Below are 20,022 nucleotides of genomic sequence, written 5' to 3' on the forward strand. Positions count from 1 at the left end.
ATTGATTGTTATCACATAGTACTGTATTATTTATACCCTGTGACAGTGTTGAACAATAATTTATGTGTGCCTGCCACAACATCCCATATGTTTGTGGGGTGTGTGTGATATTGTTACCTGGGGACCACTATCCACCTCCTAGGTGTCATGAGGTTTTGTTTACGTCCCCTACCTTGCTGTCTCTGTCCATTGGTTTATCGTTTTTTCAAATAAAGATATATATTTCCTATATGATTTTTCGGACTTGTACACTATTTGTTCTGTGGTTTTACCACTGATGAAGTGACAGTTAGTTAGCTGGTTGCTAGTGGTCGTGACCATGGATACCTAAGGTCCTGCAACGCCTGCACATGAGGAAAGAGATGCAGCAAATCAGAAAAACTATACTACATTTTTAATTGGAGGTATTTGCTAATATTATTATTATAACTACTAAATATTGGGATAGGATTTTGGAGATGGTAATACCCCTTTAAATTCCATGTAATGTACGAAATCCAATCTCGAGGATCAGGTTGGAGACTCAGGTGCAGATCTGGCCAAAAAAAATGGATGGAAAACTGACGGACCCTATTACAGTCCATAGGATCCGTCAGACACAGCTGGTGTGCGGCATGTAAGGCGTCCTCATCAACATGGACTGAAAATCCCATCATTCCGCATATAATCGGCCACGTGCTCCTGACATCGGTTATCTTGTCCTCATTGCTATACTTTGCTAGTAAGGCAGTAAGATGTGCTACCTTGGGTAGTTTTTTTCTGGATTGGTTTCTTATCCTTCCACGAACATCTGAGTGAGCCCTTGCAATGCTTTCTAGCCGCAGTGTCACAGATGTGGCCAGAGCGATTACTGTCACCACAGTGATAGCGGCGGCCATAAGCACGCCCGGCACTGACTGACAGCTTGCTCTATGGTGCATTCGGACAGAGCTGACGGCTAGTGCTCCTGATGATTGACAGGTTGGGCCGGAGGCAAATTGTAGCACTAGATCAAACTGCACTCTTTGATCCTTCAAGTAATTGGAGAAGCACAGGGGTACTGAAGCTGGCTGGAGCAGCCTTTACGAGCTCTTTACAAGAGAGCTTGTAAGCGTTGCACTCCTTGGCCACGAGCAGTAAACAAGAAACGTAAAAATCCCTCCGTTTTACAAGCACTTTGCAATTTTACCCATCCATGATAAGAAAAAAACCTTTGAGTTTTCACCATCCTGACATTTGGGGGTTCCTAACCGTTGCTTCTGGCAATCAAGGACCTTCAAACTTGAAATTTCTCACAATGAGGGGCAAGATCAGACCGCATTGTATCCGTGCCATGACTGGTTCTTCAGGTAGACATCTTCTAGGTGGTGACTCATCTGTCCACCTGCGGCCATCTTTAACCTTTTTTTGATTGACAGCTCTCAGGTGACTGATTACTATCAATATCCATTACAGAAAATTTTACTGTGATCTCCACCTTGTTAGTCAGAGGTCATTATCCCGTGCGATGATATCAGATGCTCGGGCTTTGTCTCCTAATTATACAGATTACTTTACCTTTTTAAAACGACCCCATTCATCTAAAATTAAAGTCTCCGTCCGTACCCCTGTATTACTTAGATTGTGTTTTACCTTTAATGCGCTCATCCATTCACAAAGGAGCTCGGCCTTCTCGGATTCCGATTTCAAAGAGATATTTCATCAACATAACAGAGGCCGCCATGTGCTTTGTCCAAACGTCTCAAGGGCATTCTCATCCATCACCTTTAAGAAGCAGATTAACAAAACTATGGAAGTAAAGACAGAAGTCAGAGTCCCATGCCTCAAACCCACTGCTAATAAAATAAGAATATATGACCATTACAGTGGGCTACTAATTAGGAGCCCTGTGTAAATTACCTGCGGACAACTTCTTGTTGTACAAAGGTGTCCACATTCAATGACTTTATGGCTCTTAATTGGGACCACTCTCCAAACGCTTATTGAGTCCACAGCCAGTGGTCTGGAGACTGTTCATTAAGGAAATGGTTAGGATGTTCTTTTAGTGGGTCGTAAGGCTTTATGCACATGGCAGAACTTGTGTGGAGGTGCACTAAAGTCCCTAGGGCTCCGTGGTGGTCATACAGAAAGTACTGCTGTCAAGGAAGGACAGGTGACAAAGGGTCCAGACAAAAAAATGAAAAAGAGACCCTTGCTTACATGGCAGAACCTGTATGGAGGTGCACTAAAGTCCCTAGGGCTCCGTGGTGGTCATACGGAAAGTACTGACGTCTAGGAAGTACAGGTGGCAAAGGGTTCATACAAAAAGTCCAAAAGTGACCCATGCTTACATGGCAGAACCTGTATGGAGGTGCACTAAAGTCCCTAGGGCTCCGTGGTGGTCATACGGAAAGTACTGATGTCTAGGAAGGACAGGTGGCAAAGGGTCCAGACAAAAAGTCCAAAAGTGACCCATGGTTACATGGCAGAACCTGTATGGAGGTGCACTAAAGTCCATAGCGCTCCGTGGTGGTCATACGGAAAGTACTGCTGTCTAGGAAGGACAAGTGGCAAAGGGTCCAGACAAAAAGTCCAAAAGTGACCCATGCTTACATGGCAGAACCTGTATGGAGGTGCACTAAAGTCCATAGCCCTCCGTTGTGGTCATACGGAAAGTACTGCTGTCAAGGAAGGACAAGTGGCAAAGGGTCCAGACAAAAAATCAAAAAGTGACCCTTGCTTACATGGCAGAACCTGTATGGAGGTGCACTAAAGTCCATAGCGCTCCGTTGTGGTCATACAGAAAGTACTGCTGTCAAGGAAGGACAAGTGGCAAAGGGTCCAGACAAAAAGTCCAAAAGTGACCCATGCTTACATGGCAGAACCTGTATGGAGGTGCACTAAAGTCCATAGCGCTCCGTGGTGGTCATACGGAAAGTACTGCTGTCAAGGAAGGACAAGTGGCAAAGGGTCCAGACAAAAAGTCCAAAAGTGACCCATGCTTACATGGCAGAACCTGTATGGAGGTGCACTAAAGTCCATAGCCCTCCGTTGTGGTCATACGGAAAGTACTGCCGTCAAGGAAGGACAGGTGGCAAATAGTAATGGGCGAATATACTCGTTGCTCGGGTTTTCCAGAGCACGCTCGGGTGATCTCCGAGTATTTGTTAGTGCTCGGAGATTTAGTTTTCATCACCTCAGCTGAATGATTTACAGCTATTCGCCAGGCTGAGTACATGTGGGGGTTACCTGGTTGCTAGGGAATCCCCACATGTAATCAAGCTGTCTAGTAGCTGTAGATCATTCAGCTGAGGCGATGAAAACTTAATCTCCGAACACTAACAAATACTCGGAGATCACCCGAGCAACGAGTATATTCGCTCATCGCTAGTAGCAAAGAGTCCAGACAAAAAGTCCAAAAGTGACCCATGCTTACATGGCAGAACCTGTATGGAGGTGCACTAAAGTCCCTAGGGCTCCGTGGTGGTCATACAGAATGTACTGCCATCAAGGAAGGACAGGTGGCAAAGGGTCCAAAAGTGACCTATGCTTACCTGAACAGTTGCATTATTAAAGTTAAAAAATGGGACTCATCGGCTGGAAAGCATCACCAAACCAGGGATTCAAGCTTGAAGGGGCTAATTTGCATATTCCAGGTGCCTTCTGGGAAGAGCGAAGAGTCTCCCTAAGCTAGAAGATCGTTGGGTACAGCCGGGACCAGCTGCTTGGAAAGCATCACCAAACCAGGGATTCAAGCTTGAAGAGGCTAATTTGCATATTCCAGGTGCCTTCTGGGAAGAGCGAAGAGTCTCCCTAAGCTAGAAGATCGTTGGGTAAAGCCGGGACCAGCTGCTTGGAAAGCATCACCAAACCAGGGATTCAAGCTTGAAGAGGCTAATTTGCATATTCCAGGTGCCTTCTGGGAAGAGCGAAGAGTCTCCCTAAGCTAGAAGATCGTTGGGTACAGCCGGGACCAGCTGCTTGGTAAGCATCACCAAACCAGGGATTCAAGCTTGAAGAGGCTAATTTGCATATTCCAGGTGCCTTCTGGGAAGAGCGAAGAGTCTCCCTAAGCTAGAAGATCGTTGGGTACAGCCGGGACCAGCTGCTTGGAAAGCATCACCAAACCAGGGATTCAAGCTTGAAGAGGCTAATTTGCATATTCCAGGTGCCTTCTGGGAAGAGCGAAGAGTCTCCCTAAGCTAGAAGATCGTTGGGTACAGCCGGGACCAGCTGCTTGGAAAGCATCACCAAACCAGGGATTCAAGCTTGAAGAGGCTAATTTGCATATTCCAGGTGCCTTCTGGGAAGAGCGAAGAGTCTCCCTAAGCTAGAAGATCGTTGGGTACAGCCGGGACCAGCTGCTAGGAAAGCATCACCAAACCGCGCGCCGTAAGGCGCGCAAATTTTTGCCTGTAGGACATTATTGCAAGAGAGGTTGGCTGAGTAGATTACACAAGAAGGATAACACACAGCAACTCAGCAGGATCTAGGAGCAACATGGCAGATGTGACAACCTACATGGTGAGCTGCAGCATGTGCTACATGTTCACAGATCGACCAGAAGAAGAATCAAATTTCACCTGTCAGAAGTGTAGACTAGTGGCCCTTTTAGAAGAAAAGGTGCGGGGTCTGGAAGAAAGAATAGCAACTTTGAAACTCATCAAAGAGAATGAAGACTTTCAAGACAGAACAGAAGCATCTCTACTGGTCACAGAAGGTGAAAAAAGTGTCAGAGAACCTCCAAAAGCAGATGAGTGGAAGCATGTGACCAAAAGAAGCAAGAAGACCATGGAGAAAACACCAACCACACAACTGAAGAACCGATATCAAATCTTTGTAGAGGATGAAGATGGCACACCTAAGGATGAAGCAATACCAGCAAGCAAAAAAGAAAAGGGCACACAGCAACAAGTGACAGCAAAAAGTACAGCCAAGAAGCAACGAAGAGTGGTGGTGGTGGGAGACTCACTACTGAGAGGCACAGAAGCAGCCATCTGCAGACCGGACATAACTGCAAGAGAAGTATGCTGCCTTCCAGGTGCGATGATCAAGGATGTGACCGATAGGATACCAAAGCTCTTCAGCTCCAAGGACGTCCACCCATTTCTTCTGATACATATTGGCACCAATGACACTGCAAGGAAGGACCTACCGACAATCTGCAAAGACTTTGAAGAGTTGGGGAAGAAAGTAAAGGAACTGGATGCACAGGTAGTTTTTTCTTCTATCCTTCCAGTAGACGGGCATGGCACCAGGAGATGGAACAGGATCCTTGATGCAAACAACTGGCTAAGACGATGGTGCAGACAACAAGGATTCGGATTCCTGGACCACGGTGTGAATTATTTGTACGATGGACTCCTCGCCAGAGACGGACTACACCTCAACAAACCTGGGGAACACACATTCGCCAGAAGACTCGCTACACTCATCAGGAGGGCGTTAAACTAGAAGAAGAGGGGACGGGAAGAAAAACATTAGACGCGAACAAAGAAGACCCAGGAAAACATACTCAGAAGGGAGGTAAGAACATTTCTAAAACAATCCACAGCGAGGAGATTGGAACAAAACAAAATCCTCTAAACTGCATGCTCGCAAACGCCAGAAGCCTGACAAACAAGATGGAAGAACTAGAAGCAGAAATATCTACAGGTAACTTTGACATAGTGGGAATAACCGAGACATGGTTAGATGAAAGCTATGACTGGGCAGTTAACTTAGAGGGTTACAGTCTGTTTAGAAAGGATCGTAAAAATCGGAGAGGAGGAGGGGTTTGTCTCTATGTAAAGTCTTGTCTAAAGTCCACTTTAAGGGAGGATATTAGCGAAGGAAATGAGGATGTCGAGTCCATATGGGTCGAAATTCATGGAGGGAAAAATGGTAACAAAATTCTCATTGGGGTCTGTTACAAACCCCCAAATATAACAGAAACCATGGAAAGTCTACTTCTAAAGTAGATAGATGAAGCTGCAACCCATAATGAGGTCCTGGTTATGGGGGACATTAACTACCCGGATATTAACTGGGAAACAGAAACCTGTGAAACCCATAAAGGCAACAGGTTTCTGCTAATAACCAAGAAAAATTATCTTTCACAATTGGTGCAGAATCCAACCAGAGGAGCAGCACTTTTAAACCTAATACTATCTAATAGACCTGACAGAATAACAAATCTGCAGGTGGTTGGGCATCTAGGAAATAGCGACCACAATATTGTACAGTTTCACCTGTCTTTCACTAGGGGCACTTGTCAGGGAGTCACAAAAACACTGAACTTTAGGAAGGCAAAGTTTGACCAGCTTAGAGATGCCCTTAATCTGGTAGACTGGGACAATATCCTCAGAAATAAGAATACAGATAATAAATGGGAAATGTTTAAGAACATCCTAAATAGGCAGTGTAAGCGGTTTATACCTTGTGGGAATAAAAGGACTAGAAATAGGAAAAACCCAATGTGGCTAAACAAAGAAGTAAGACAGGCAATTAACAGTAAAAAGAAAACATTTGCACTACTAAAGCAGGATGGCACCATTGAAGCTCTAAAAAACTATAGGGAGAAAAATACTTTATCTAAAAAACTAATTAAAGCTGCCAAAAAGGAAACAGAGAAGCACATTGCTAAGGAGAGTAAAACTAATCCCAAACTGTTCTTCAACTATATCAATAGTAAAAGAATAAAAACTGAAAATGTAGGCCCCTTAAAAAATAGCGAGGGAAGAATGGTTGTAGATGACGAGGAAAAAGCTAACATATTAAACACCTTCTTCTCCACGGTATTCACGGTGGAAAATGAAATGCTAGGTGAAATCCCAAGAAACAATGAAAACTCTATATTAAGGGTCACCAATCTAACCCAAGAAGAGGTGCGAAACCGGCTAAATAAGATTAAAATAGATAAATCTCCGGGTCCGGATGGCATACACCCACGAGTACTAAGAGACCTAAGTAATGTAATAGATAAACCATTATTTCTTATTTTTAGTGACTCTATAGCGACAGGGTCTGTTCCGCAGGATTGGCGCATAGCAAATGTGGTGCCAATATTCAAAAAGGGCTCTAAAAGTGACCCTGGAAATTATAGGCCAGTAAGTCTAACCTCTATTGTTGGTAAAATATTTGAAGGGTTTCTGAGGGATGTTATTCTGGATTATCTCAATGAGAATAACTGTTTAACTCCATATCAGCATGGGTTTATGAGAAATCGCTCCTGTCAAACCAATCTAATCAGTTTTTATGAAGAGGTAAGCTATAGGCTGGACCACGGTGAGTCATTGGACGTGGTATATCTCGATTTTTCCAAAGCGTTTGATACCGTGCCGCACAAGAGGTTGATACACAAAATGAGAATGCTTGGTCTGGGGGAAAATGTGTGTAAATGGGTTAGTAACTGGCTTAGTGATAGAAAGCAGAGGGTGGTTATAAATGGTATAGTCTCTAACTGGGTCGCTGTGACCAGTGGGGTACCGCAGGGGTCAGTATTGGGACCTGTTCTCTTCAACATATTCATTAATGATTTGGTAGAAGGTTTACACAGTAAAATATCGATATTTGCAGATGATACAAAACTATGTAAAGCAGTTAATACAAGAGAAGATAGTATTCTGCTACAGATGGATCTGGATAAGTTGGAAACTTGGGCTGAAAGGTGGCAGATGAGGTTTAGCAATGATAAATGTAAGGTTATACACATGGGAAGAAGGAATCAATATCACCATTACACACTGAACGGGAAACCACTGGGTAAATCTGACAGGGAGAAGGACTTGGGGATCCTAGTTAATGATAAACTTACCTGGAGCAGCCAGTGCCAGGCAGCAGCTGCCAAGGCAAACAGGATCATGGGGTGCATTAAAAGAGGTCTGGATACACATGATGAGAGCATTATACTGCCTCTGTACAAATCCCTAGTTAGACCGCACATGGAGTACTGTGTCCAGTTTTGGGCACCGGTGCTCAGGAAGGATATAATGGAACTAGAGAGAGTACAAAGGAGGGCAACAAAATTAATAAAGGGGATGGGAGAACTACAATACCCAGATAGATTAGCAAAATTAGGATAATTTAGTCTAGAAAAAAGACGACTGAGGGGCGATCTAATAACCATGTATAAGTATATAAGGGGACAATACAAATATCTCGCTGAGGTTCTGTTTATACCAAGGAAGGTGACGGGCACAAGGGGGCATTCTTTGCGTCTGGAGGAGAGAAGGTTTTTCCACCAACATAGAAGAGGATTCTTTACTGTTAGGGCAGTGAGAATCTGGAATTGCTTGCCTGAGGAGGTGGTGATGGCGAACTCAGTCGAGGGGTTCAAGAGAGGCCTGGATGTCTTCCTGGAGCAGAACAATATTGTATCATACAATTAGGTTCTGTAGAAGGACGTAGATCTGGGGATTTATTATGATGGAATATAGGCTGAACTGGATGGACAAATGTCTTTTTTCGGCCTTACTAACTATGTTACTATGTTACTATGAAGGTGGTCCACTAGTGATGAGCAGATCGAATTGTGGGCCTCCAGACCGATGGGTTACTATAACAGCCGGGGGTCTGCTGATGACCCCAATTGCAGTCATCTTGGTCCTCCTGTGAAGCTCAGCTGTAGACTGAGCTCCATACGAGAGCGACATTTTCGGTATATGCTGCAATTCACTTGAACGATCACAGGTTCAAGTAGCCTAAGTAGACATACAAGTAACGTAAAAAATAATGGAAACTTTTTTTTTAAGTATTACTTATTTTTTAAATAGAAGAGTTCCAATCACCCCCATTAAAAAAAGAAAGTTAAAAAAATAGACATATGGTGTTGCTGCATGAAATCTATTAAAATTTGAAATTAATTAAACCAACCAGAAAAAGCAACGAAAAGAGAAAAAAAAAATCACAATGCCAGAATTCAGTTCACCTCCCTTAGAAAGGTGTAATAATTAATAAGCAATCAAAGCATCGTGTGTACAAAAACATGGTATCAATAAAAACATCAGCTCAATGCGCAAAAAACAAGCCCTCACTCAGACCCATCAACAGAAAAATAAAAATGTTGCGTTTCTTGGAAATTGATAATACAGAGCAAAAAAACATTTTTTGTTAAATATTCAGAATTTTTTTTTCATTACCTAAGTATAAAATTCCAATGCAGATGCTATCGGCATCATCGGATCGATATTGACAATCATGTTCCAGGCCATTTCTACCAAACAATGAACTCCGTAAAAATAAAAAATAGGGGAATTGAATTTTTTTCACCATTTCAACACACTTGGAATTTTTTTCTGCTGTTTTTCAGTACATTGCATTGTAAAAAACTAAAACTTATCTTGCAAAAAATAAGCCCTCATATGGCTATGCCAGCAGCAAAAAAAAAAGTTATGGTTCTTGAAAACAAAACAATGAAAAAACTAAAGGTACCATCACACATAACGATATCGTTAACGATATCGTTGCTTTTTGTGACGTAGCAACGATATCGTTAACGAAATCGTTATGTGTGACAGCGACCAACGATCAGGCCCCTGCTGGGAGATCGTTGGTCGCTGGGGAAAGTCCAGAACTTTATTTTGTCGCTGGATCTCCCGCTGACATCGCTGAATCGGCGTGTGTGACACCGATCCAGCAATGTCTTCACTGGTAACCAGGGTAAACATCAGGTTACTAAGCGCAGGGTCGCGCTTAGTAACCCGATGTTTACCCTGGTTACCGTTGTAAATGTAAAAAAACAAACACTACATACTTACATTCCCGGTGTCTGGTCATGCCCCTCGCAGTCAGCTTCCCGCACTGACTGGTGAGCGCCGGCCAGCCGTAAAGCACAGCACAGCGGTGACGTCACCGCTGTACTTTACGGCCGGCGCTCAGTCAGTGCTGGAAGCTGAAGGCGAGGGACCTGACCAGACACCGGGAATGTAAGTATGTAGTGTTTGTTTTTTTACATTTACAACGGTAACCAGGGTAAACATCGGGTTACTAAGCGCGGCCCTGCGCTTAGTAACCCGATGTTTACCCTGGTTACCTGGGGACTTCGGGATCGTTGGTCGCTGGAGAGCTGTCTGTGTGACAGCTCTCCAGCGACCAAACAGCAACGCTGGAGCGATCGACATCGTTGTCGGTATCGCTGCAGCATCGCTTAGGGTACGTTCACATTAGCGTTTTGCGGGGCTGCGTCGGGCGCAGCCACGGCGACGCATGCGTCATGCACCCCTATATTTAACATGGGGGCGCATGGACATGCGTTGTCTTGCGTTTTGTGACGCATGCGTGTTTTTTGGCGCAAGCGTCAGGGCGCAGAGGACTCAGCAAGTTGCATTTTTTTGCGTCCAAAATCATGCCAAAAAAGGACGCATGTGTCACAAAACAATGCGTTTTTCATGCGTCTTTGTTTGCGTTGTGCGTTGCGTCGCCGACGCAGCCCCGCACAACGCAAATGTGAACGTAGCCTTAGTGTGACGGTACCTTAAAGCGCAAGAATTAAAAATTCCCCGGTTCTTAAAAGGAACCTGTCATCCCCAAAATCTAAGGTGAGCTAAGCCCACCGGCATCAGGGGCTTATCTACAGCATTCTGTAATGCTGTAGATAAGCCCCCGATGTATCCTGAAAGAGGAGAAATATAGGTTAGATTATACTCACCCAGGGGCGGTCCCGGACCGATGGGTGTCGCGGTCTGGTCCGGCGCCTCCCATCTTCTTACGATGACGTCCTCTTCTTGTCTTCACGCTGCGGCTCCGGCCCAGGCGTACTTTGTCTGTCCTGTTGAGGGCAGAGCAAAGTACTGCAGTGCGCAGGTGCCAGGAAAGGTCAGAGAGGCCCAGCGCCTGTGCACTGCAGTACTTTGCTCTGCCCTCAACAGGGCAGACAAAGTACGCCTGCGCCAGAGCCGCAGCAGGAAGACAAGAGGACGTGATCGTCAGAAGATGGGAGGCCCCGGACAGCGACGCCTTTCGGACCGGACCGCAGCAGGACCGCCCCTGTGTGAGTATAATCTAACCTCTTTTTCTCATCTTTCAGGATACATCGGGGGCTTATCTACAGCATTACAGAATGCGTTACAGAATGCTGTAGATAAGCCCCTGATGCCGATGGGCTTAGCTCATCTCCGATTTTGGGGGTGGCAGGTTCCCTTTAAAGGGTTAAGACTCATACATCCTTTCCTTTTATAGGAAGAATTTTCAGCAGACTTCTTATCATCAGAGGCAGGATTTCAATGCTGGATAAGGCCCCTTTCACACATCAGTTTTTTTTACATCAGTCACAATCCGTTGGCTTGACAGATCCGTCACAGATTGTGAAAAACTGATGCGCCGAATCCGTGTTTTTCAAAATTCGGCAGATTGCAACTGATGGCAAAAAACTGATGTGTGAAAGGGGCCTTAACACATCCATACACAGGATCCATCAATCACACTAGGCGTTGTCACTGCTCAACTGCTTCTTCCTTCACAATGACCTTTGCACATGCTCAGTAGATGCTTCAATAGACAAAAGATTTGCAAAGTGTCATGATTCCTCCACTCAGTGTCATGAATGTTCCGCTCAGAGTGTCTTAGACCAGTGATTTTCAACCATTTTTGAGCCGCGGCACACTTTTTATACTTAAAAAATCCCGAGGCACACCACCAACCAAAATGGCACAAAATGGTGCGTCCAGGTTTGAGATGAAAGTCTGCAGTCATTCTATGTGACTGCAGGCTTCTGAATTCTCACAGCGCAAGCACTGCACACTTTCAGGATTCTCCCTTGCCGGTGGCCAGAGTGGACGGTCATGACAGCACAAGTATGTGATTTGGATACTTCTGGCCACATTCTAACTAGACGTGTCCGGCCTCAGTCAATTCATTTTCATTGAATGAGGCCACACATGTCTAGTCAGCACGTGACCACATGTATGTAAATCACCAACATCAGAGAATTATGATAGCAGTGTGCACTGTGAGAATTCAGAAGTCTGCAGTCACATAGTATGACTGCAGACTCATCACAACCTTGGACATCCCCTTTAATGTTCCTAACAAATAAAAATGAGAATTAGTATCACAAAACAAACACATTTACATCCAGGTACCTGATAGATGACGTTGTTTGTGGAGTCGCCTCTTTCTTTTCATCTTCACCTTGTCCAGATGCCATGATGACTCTTCTCATCCACCGGCAGAGCTCGTTTCTGCAGACTTCCATCTTCTCCTGTCTTCTGCAGCACATCCCGACACAACACCCTTAAAGATAGCAGTGTTATTATAATGCTCCGGAATAAAAATATCTGCCCTAGGCTGAGCCCCTGAGTAAATAATTGCCCCTCACTTTATTCCCAGCACATAATATGACCCTCACTGTCCCTCTTATGGTACATGCCATCCACACTACCCTCTCTCTCTTTTCTATACTTCACACTGCCTTCTCATACGGTGTCCCTCATAGAGAGCCCAGTCTCTCTACTGTGCCCCTTCATTACACTCCTCCTACTTGGCATACTGTCTCCTCCTGGCTGTTACCCTCACACTACTCAGTATCTATTATGTGTCCACTCACACTTTCATCCCCCCATACTGTCTGCACACATTTCTAATAGCCTCCTCATGTACATCCCCCCTGCTAACATATCCCTTTGCTCTCTCCATATTTCCTCCTCACACATTCCCCCCTCACACATTCCCCCGACTCCCCATACTGTCCTCACACATCCCATCACCGTTGCTCCCAGTACTGTCAGCACACATTTTTCCCCTCACTACTGTGTCCACCCCCATCTCCCCACTCACCCCCACAGAATATATCCACTGCCCTTCCGATAGAATAAATCCATCCCCTTCCACACAGAATAAATGCACCCTGCCCCACACATGCTAAATAAATTCCAGCCCCCCCCCACGTACACACTGAATAAATCCCCCCCACACACTGAATAAATCCCCCCCACACACTGAATAAATCCCCCCACTCACTGAATAAATCCCCCCCACACACTGAATAAATCCCCCCCACAGAATAAATCCCCCACACACACTGAATAAATCCCCCCCACACACTGAATAAATCCCCCCCACACACTGAATAAATCCCCCCCACACACTGAATAAATCCCCCCCACACACTGAATAAATCCCCCCACACACTGAATAAATCCCCCCACACACACTGAATAAATCCCCCCACACACTGAATAAATCCCCCCCACACACTGAATAAATCCCCCCCACACACTGAATAAATCCCCCCACACACTGAATAAATCCCCCCCACACACACTGAATAAATCCCCCCACACACTGAATAAATCCCCCCCACACACACTGAATAAATCCCCCCACACACTGAATAAATCCCCCCCACACACACTGAATAAATCCCCCCCACACACTGAATAAATCCCCCCACACACTGAATAAATCCCCCCACACACTTAATAAATCCCCCCACATACTCCCCATAAACCCACCCCACGCTGAATCTTCGGTGTCTTCAGCTCCACAGCACAGGAGCACTTACCACCAGGTCTCTTCTGTCTCCTGCGCGCCGGATAGTGACGCCAGCAGCGTGATCACATGACTTGATCACGCTGCTGGCGTCGCTCTGACCCAGCGGTCAGAGCCTCAATTGTACTCGCAGCTGGTAGATGTCTGCGAGTACAATTGATCTCCGGGAGCCGGCGCGCTGCAGCTTCTCTGTGCCGGCTGTCAGCTTGACAGTCGGCACAGAGAACAGCTGACTCCCGTTCCCCGCGGCACACCCGACCATGTGTCGCGGCACACTAGTTGAAAAACACTGTCTTAGACGCAGTGAGAGACAGTTTTTCTGCCCTATGGAACCAGGGTCATGCTGAGCTGTCAGTTTGGTGATTATTAGCTCAGTTGTCCAATCTAGTACAGGGGCATGCTGAGCTGTTGGTATTTTGATAGACAGCTCAGTCGTCCAATCTCAGACTGGGTGGTGCTGAGCTTCAAATGTTCTCTGTTTTAGTGTTTTCCCAGCTATGTAGCTAAGCTGGCAGCCCAAAACCTCTGCCAGTCATAGCTTTTAGCTCAGTGGTGTGTTTTCTCTGTGCGCTGATCTCAGACAGTCTGATCTTTTATTGCCGAACCTTGGATTTTCATTTTGACTACCCGTTTGTTTTACCCCTTTTGCCTTGACGCATTCTGACCTTGAAATTCTGACCTCGGACTGTGACCTGCCTTTCTTTCTTCCCTCTGTTCACGACGTACCCTCCTCGCTTTTAACCTCAGACTCCTTTACTTCTCTGACTCACGGCTTGTCGTGGGAAGTGACTCAGTGTCAGACTGGGGTCACACATGCGAGATCAATGTGAGAATCTCACGTGAGTCTCTCACATCAAGTCCCGCCACTGCCACCGGCATAGAAATACATGCAGCCCCACGCTCCGATCCCGAGTGCCGGCGGCAGTGCCGGGACTGGATACGAGAGACTCACGCGAGTTTCTCGAATTAAACTCGCAAGTGTGACCCAGGCCTCACAGTCAGAGTCTGTTCATTGCTGCTAATGTACGTGTGGATTTCCTGAAACCAGAATGATTTTCTGCACTTCTATGATACTGCTTGCTTATGATTGGTCAGCATCATACAGGAGGCAGAAAAACACACCCTCCCCAGTGAAAAGTATCTAATAACACATACTTAGACCCAGCTAAAATTAACTAGTTTGGTGCCAAATACTAATGCTAATTTAATGCTGGATGCTAATTTAAAGGCAAAATTATTCCGCACTGCAGCCACTATTACATCGTGTCCAGTTCAACACAAAAGGTCCTCTTGAACGTTGCACTGTTCGAATCAATATGTTCACCAATATATTCCTACAGTCTGCGACCATTATGCAACAAACCCTATCACCACTGCCCTACAACAAAAGTCTTTGTGTAACCCTAGCTCGGTAATCTTATTGCTTTTCTTTATTAGCAAAAGATTGTGCTGCTAAAAAGAGATTATCGTGTACTGAAGATAATAGGGGTATTAAAGGTCACCTTGGTGTGCACTGTCTTGTGTAAAAGCTGTCACCCTGCCGCCATAATCTTATTTTTAAAAAGTGCGGCTCCAGAGCCCGGAGAATTAAGACATATTCATATATATAAAACTCTATTCTTGGATAAAAAATTTCCAAAAATCACTAATCTGACAATGCCAATAATGTGCACGACTGAAAGTCTGTAGATCTTTTTTTTGTAGATGATTCTATTAGAGATTTTGAGAAGTTTGTCTCTCATTTTGTGTGTGGCTGTGATTGTTCTCCTAGTGCTTATCTGTTTCCCTGATAAGGACAGATGGGCAAGAGGTCAAGAAACCTCCTGATTGACAGGCACTCCAGGGAACTCCTGACTTTAACTTGTATCTTGTTTCCAAAACAAGCATATCAGTGAAACCTTTCATTCTAGGTCAGCTACGGAGTTCAACGATTGCGCTAGATTATTTTTTTCTGACCAATACAAGACCTGTGAATTCTTCGGAAGTCGGGACGAAACTTTTTTATATGCATGTTCTGAAAAGTTTTGAAAGTTCTATTTTGGTGCACCATTACCCCCCTCAATTTATGTTTTTGAGACTTCTGATTTATAACGCCAAGAGCGACAACTGCGTGAACTCATGCACACTGACACTGCCTGAGCCTGACCACACACAATCAGCGACAGTGCGTACACAGTGTGGGCAGACGCCTTCTCTTCTCTATTCTCAGCAAACCGATATTCAGTTTGACCACACTTATGCATCCTTTATAGTTTTCAATTGCTGGATCAGACATGCTAAAGTTCTACATGCCTAATCTTTTGCGCAGCACCCTGTGATATTAGTGATGTTGAGCAATGACTTATCTCCATATTGAAATAAACATATCACTTACTGTACAAAATCCAAGCTTGCATGTGGTGGGGGGTAGAAACATCTTTGTATTGTATGTGTATGGTCTGCGTGAATTGGAAATGTAATCAGAAAATGACTTACTGTTTGAAATAGGTTTTTGTGTTCAATATATTTAAAAAAGGCAATTAAGTTTCTCATCATAATCTATATTAAGATAAAATAGAAATAATTATTTTACTTCTTTCAGGAAGAGTTTTCACTAGTCTCATTATCATCAGAGGCAGGATTGCAAACTAGGATAACCACCTCATGCACAGTTGATAACACAGGATCCACCAATCACAATAGGTGATGTCACAGCTCACCTCCTCCTCCTGTACAATGACTGATAACACCTCCATATACAGTAGATAACACAGGATCCACCATTCACAATAGATGACGTCACAGCTCACCTCCTTCTCCTTCTGTGCAATGACTGGTAACACTTCTATATACAGTAGATAACACAGGATCCACCAATCACAATAGGTGATGTCACAGCTCACCTCCTCCTCCTGTACAATGACTGATAACACCTCTATATACAGTAGATAACACAGGATCCACCATTCACAATAGATGATGTCACAGCTCACCTCCTTCTCCTTCTGTGCAATGACTGGTAACACTTCTATATACAGTAGATAACACAGGATCCACCATCCACAATAGATGATGTCACAGCTCACCTCCTCCCCCCTCCTGTACAATGACTGATAACACCTCTATATACAGTAGATAGCACAGGATCCACCATTCACAATAGGTGATGTCACAACTCACCTCATCCCCCCCTGTATAATGACTGATAACACCTCTATATACAGTAGATAACACAGGATCCACCATTCACAATAGGTGATGTCACAACTCACCTCATCCCCTTCTGTGCAATGACTGATAACACCTCTATATATAGTAGATAACACAGGATCCACTATTCACAATAGATGATATCACAGCTCACCTCCTCCCCCCCTGTACAATGACTGATAACTCTATATACAGTAGATAACACAGGATCCACCATTCACAATAGGTGATGTCACAGCTCACCTCCTTCTCCTTCTGTACAATGACTGGTAACACTTCTATATACAGTAAATAACACAGGATCCACCATTCACAATAGGTGATGTCACAGCTCACCTCCTCCTCCAGTACAATGACTGATAACACCTCTATACAGTAGATAACACAGGATCCACCATTCACAATAGGTGATATCACAGCTCACCTCCTCCTCCTCCTGTACAATGACTGATAACACCTCTATATACAGTAGATAGCACAAGATCCATCATTCACAATAGGTGATGTCACAGCTCACCTCCTCCTCCTATACAATGACTGATAACACTTCTATATACAATAGATAACACAGGATCCACCATTCACAATAGGTGATGTCACAGCTCACCTCCTCCTCCTGTACAATGACTGATGACACCTCTATATACAGTAGATAACACAGGATCCACCATTCACAATAGGTGATGTCACAGCTCACCTCCTCCTCCTGTACAATGACTGATGACACCTCTATATACAGTAGATAGCACAGGATCCACCATTCACAATAGGTGATGTCACAGCTCACCTTCTCCTCCTGTACAATGACTGATAACACCTCTATATAGAGTAGATAACACAGGATCCACCATTCACAATAGGTGATGTCACAGCTCTCCTCCTCCTCCTGTACAATGACTGATATCACCTCTATATACAGTAGATAACACAGGATCCACCATTCACAATAGGTGATGTCACAGCTCACCTCCTCCTCCTGTACAATGACTGATAACACCTCTATATAGAATAGATAACACAGGATCCAACATTCACAATAGGGGATGTCACAGCTCACCTCCTCCTCCTGTACAATGACTGATAACACCTCTATATACAGTAGATAACACAGGATCCACCATTCACAATAGGTGATGTCACAGCTCCCCTCCTCCTCCTGTACAATGACTGATATCACCTCTATATACAGTAGATAACACAGGATCCACCATTCACAATAGGTGATGTCACAGCTCACGTCCTCCTCCTGTACAATGACTGATAACACCTCTATATACAATAGATAACACAGGATCCACCATCCACAATAGGTGATGTCACAGCTCACCTCCTCCTCCTGTACAATGACTGATAACACCTCTATATACAATAGATAACACAGGATCCACCATCCACAATAGGTGATGTCACAGCTCACCTCCTCCTCCTGTACAATGACTGATAACACCTCTATATACAGTAGATAACACAGGATCCACCATCCACAATAGATGATATCACAGCTCACCTCCTCCTCCTGTACAATGACTGATAACACCTCTATATACAATAGATAACACAGGATCCACCATTCACAATAGGTGATGTCACAGCTCACCTCCTCCTCCTGTACAATGACTGATAACACCTCTATATACAGTAGATAACACAGGATCCACCATCCACAATAGATGATATCACAGCTCACCTCCTCCTCCTGTACAATGACTGATAACACCTCTATATACAATAGATAACACAGGATCCACCATTCACAATAGGTGATGTCACAGCTCACCTCCTCCTCCTGTACAATGACTGATAACACCTCTATATACAGTAGATAACACAGGATCCACCATCCACAATAGATGATATCACAGCTCACCTCCTCCTCCTGTACAATGACTGATAACACCTCTATATACAATAGATAACACAGGATCCACCATTCACAATAGGTGATGTCATTGCTCCTCCTCCTCCCTTATAATGTACTTTGCACGTGCTCATTAGATGCTTAAATACAAATGATAGGGTCAGAATCTGATCATTGCTGCAAATGTACACGTGTGGATTTCTGGAAACAACAGAAAATTAGAGTCTAAAATTGCTGCAGTGGCAAGTGAGAAAATTGCAAGATTTCTAAATATATATATATTGTAGGGATCCAAAGTCTCAGGTAGGCATTAGGCAGCATTCACAGAGGCAATGTGGTTTTGTCCAACCAGATGCAGTTTTCTTGCTTTCACAAAACTCCATGGTATACAAAACCAAAACTGCCTCTTCTGAGCACGAAGGTATCACAGCAAATAAACAGTTGATTCAGCAGGCACAAATATGTCAGTGCGGACTCACCCGAACAGATTACAGTCCTTTCTCCTGTAGCAAACGTCATACACAGAGAAGGCCTGATCCACCGGTCTCAGTATCCTCTTCTGCCTGAGCTCCAGCAGTTTCCTGCTGTATTCAACTCCGCGCTCAGTTCACACTGAACAGTCTGAGCCTCCACACATTATTCTGCAGCTCCAACACACAGACTGCTCAGCTTTCCTAGCTGACATGTGCACTCTCCATTCGGAGAGAGATTCTGGCATGTCTGTCTCTCAGCTACAGCTCACATTTTGACTGGACACTCACCATTGTACATGCAACTCTGTAGTCACTGCCTTCTTTCCAATTAACATTTCAAAACAAATTAAGTACCTTTTTCGCTGTAAAATTATTAAGCCAATTGATATCGACATCATGTGACTCATTAATGGGTTTGTTATGTACTTAAGTGACTTCCAGACACATTTGATGCCACTTATTTTAGGTGCAAGAAAAGGATTGGATGTAAAAATCCAGACTATCAGAACCTTGTCTCTCCGGACACTAAAGGCCCCCATACACATTAAATACAAGTTGTCCAAATCCTTGGCTTTTGGCCTGACTAGATAACCACCATCCAAAATGTATGCAGACCTTCTGACTCACCCCTGCCAGGTGACATCAGTAGAGAGAAGGACCAGCAATTGGAATTTCAACAACTATTTGACAGCCTTCGGCTCGATCTCAAGTCATGGCGATGTGATGTATGAACGCTCTGTAGGAAGATCTATCTTGTTCAAGCCTAGGTAGGTCCACCAGGGTCTTCTCTGCCATTATCTTGATAATATCATGTCATCGGGTTTCTGTTCTTCCTCTTGTTTTCAAGGAAGATAAGATTTGTCTCCTCTCTCCCTGTCAGCTGTATGCTGAATGAATGTTTGGCTGATAGCTATCTCATATGTATGATGAGCTTAAGGTTGAAGGACATCCAAAGATTGGGTTGTTGGAGGTTCCTTTCAACTTCTGATAACTTATGATAACTTATTTATAATGTCTATTAATACAGAGCTTTAGCTGAGTACATGTAAGAACAGATCTTTAAAAGTTTCTCTACCA

General features: G+C 44.3%; 1 long non-coding RNA gene across 1 annotated transcript in view; it reads right to left on the reverse strand.

Moving 5' to 3' along the window:
• The window catches only part of LOC138671258 (uncharacterized), a 61,997-nt gene that overhangs the window by 17,295 nt on the left and 24,680 nt on the right, over window positions 1-20,022 (reverse strand). The window contains exon 2 of the long non-coding RNA XR_011319446.1: window positions 1,612-1,743. This is a non-coding gene — a long non-coding RNA (uncharacterized lncRNA). The remainder of the gene's footprint in view (window positions 1-1,611; window positions 1,744-20,022) is intronic.

This window comes from Ranitomeya imitator, chromosome 3 (genome assembly GCF_032444005.1).
Source record: "Ranitomeya imitator isolate aRanImi1 chromosome 3, aRanImi1.pri, whole genome shotgun sequence".
Lineage (NCBI taxonomy): Eukaryota > Metazoa > Chordata > Amphibia > Anura > Dendrobatidae > Ranitomeya > Ranitomeya imitator.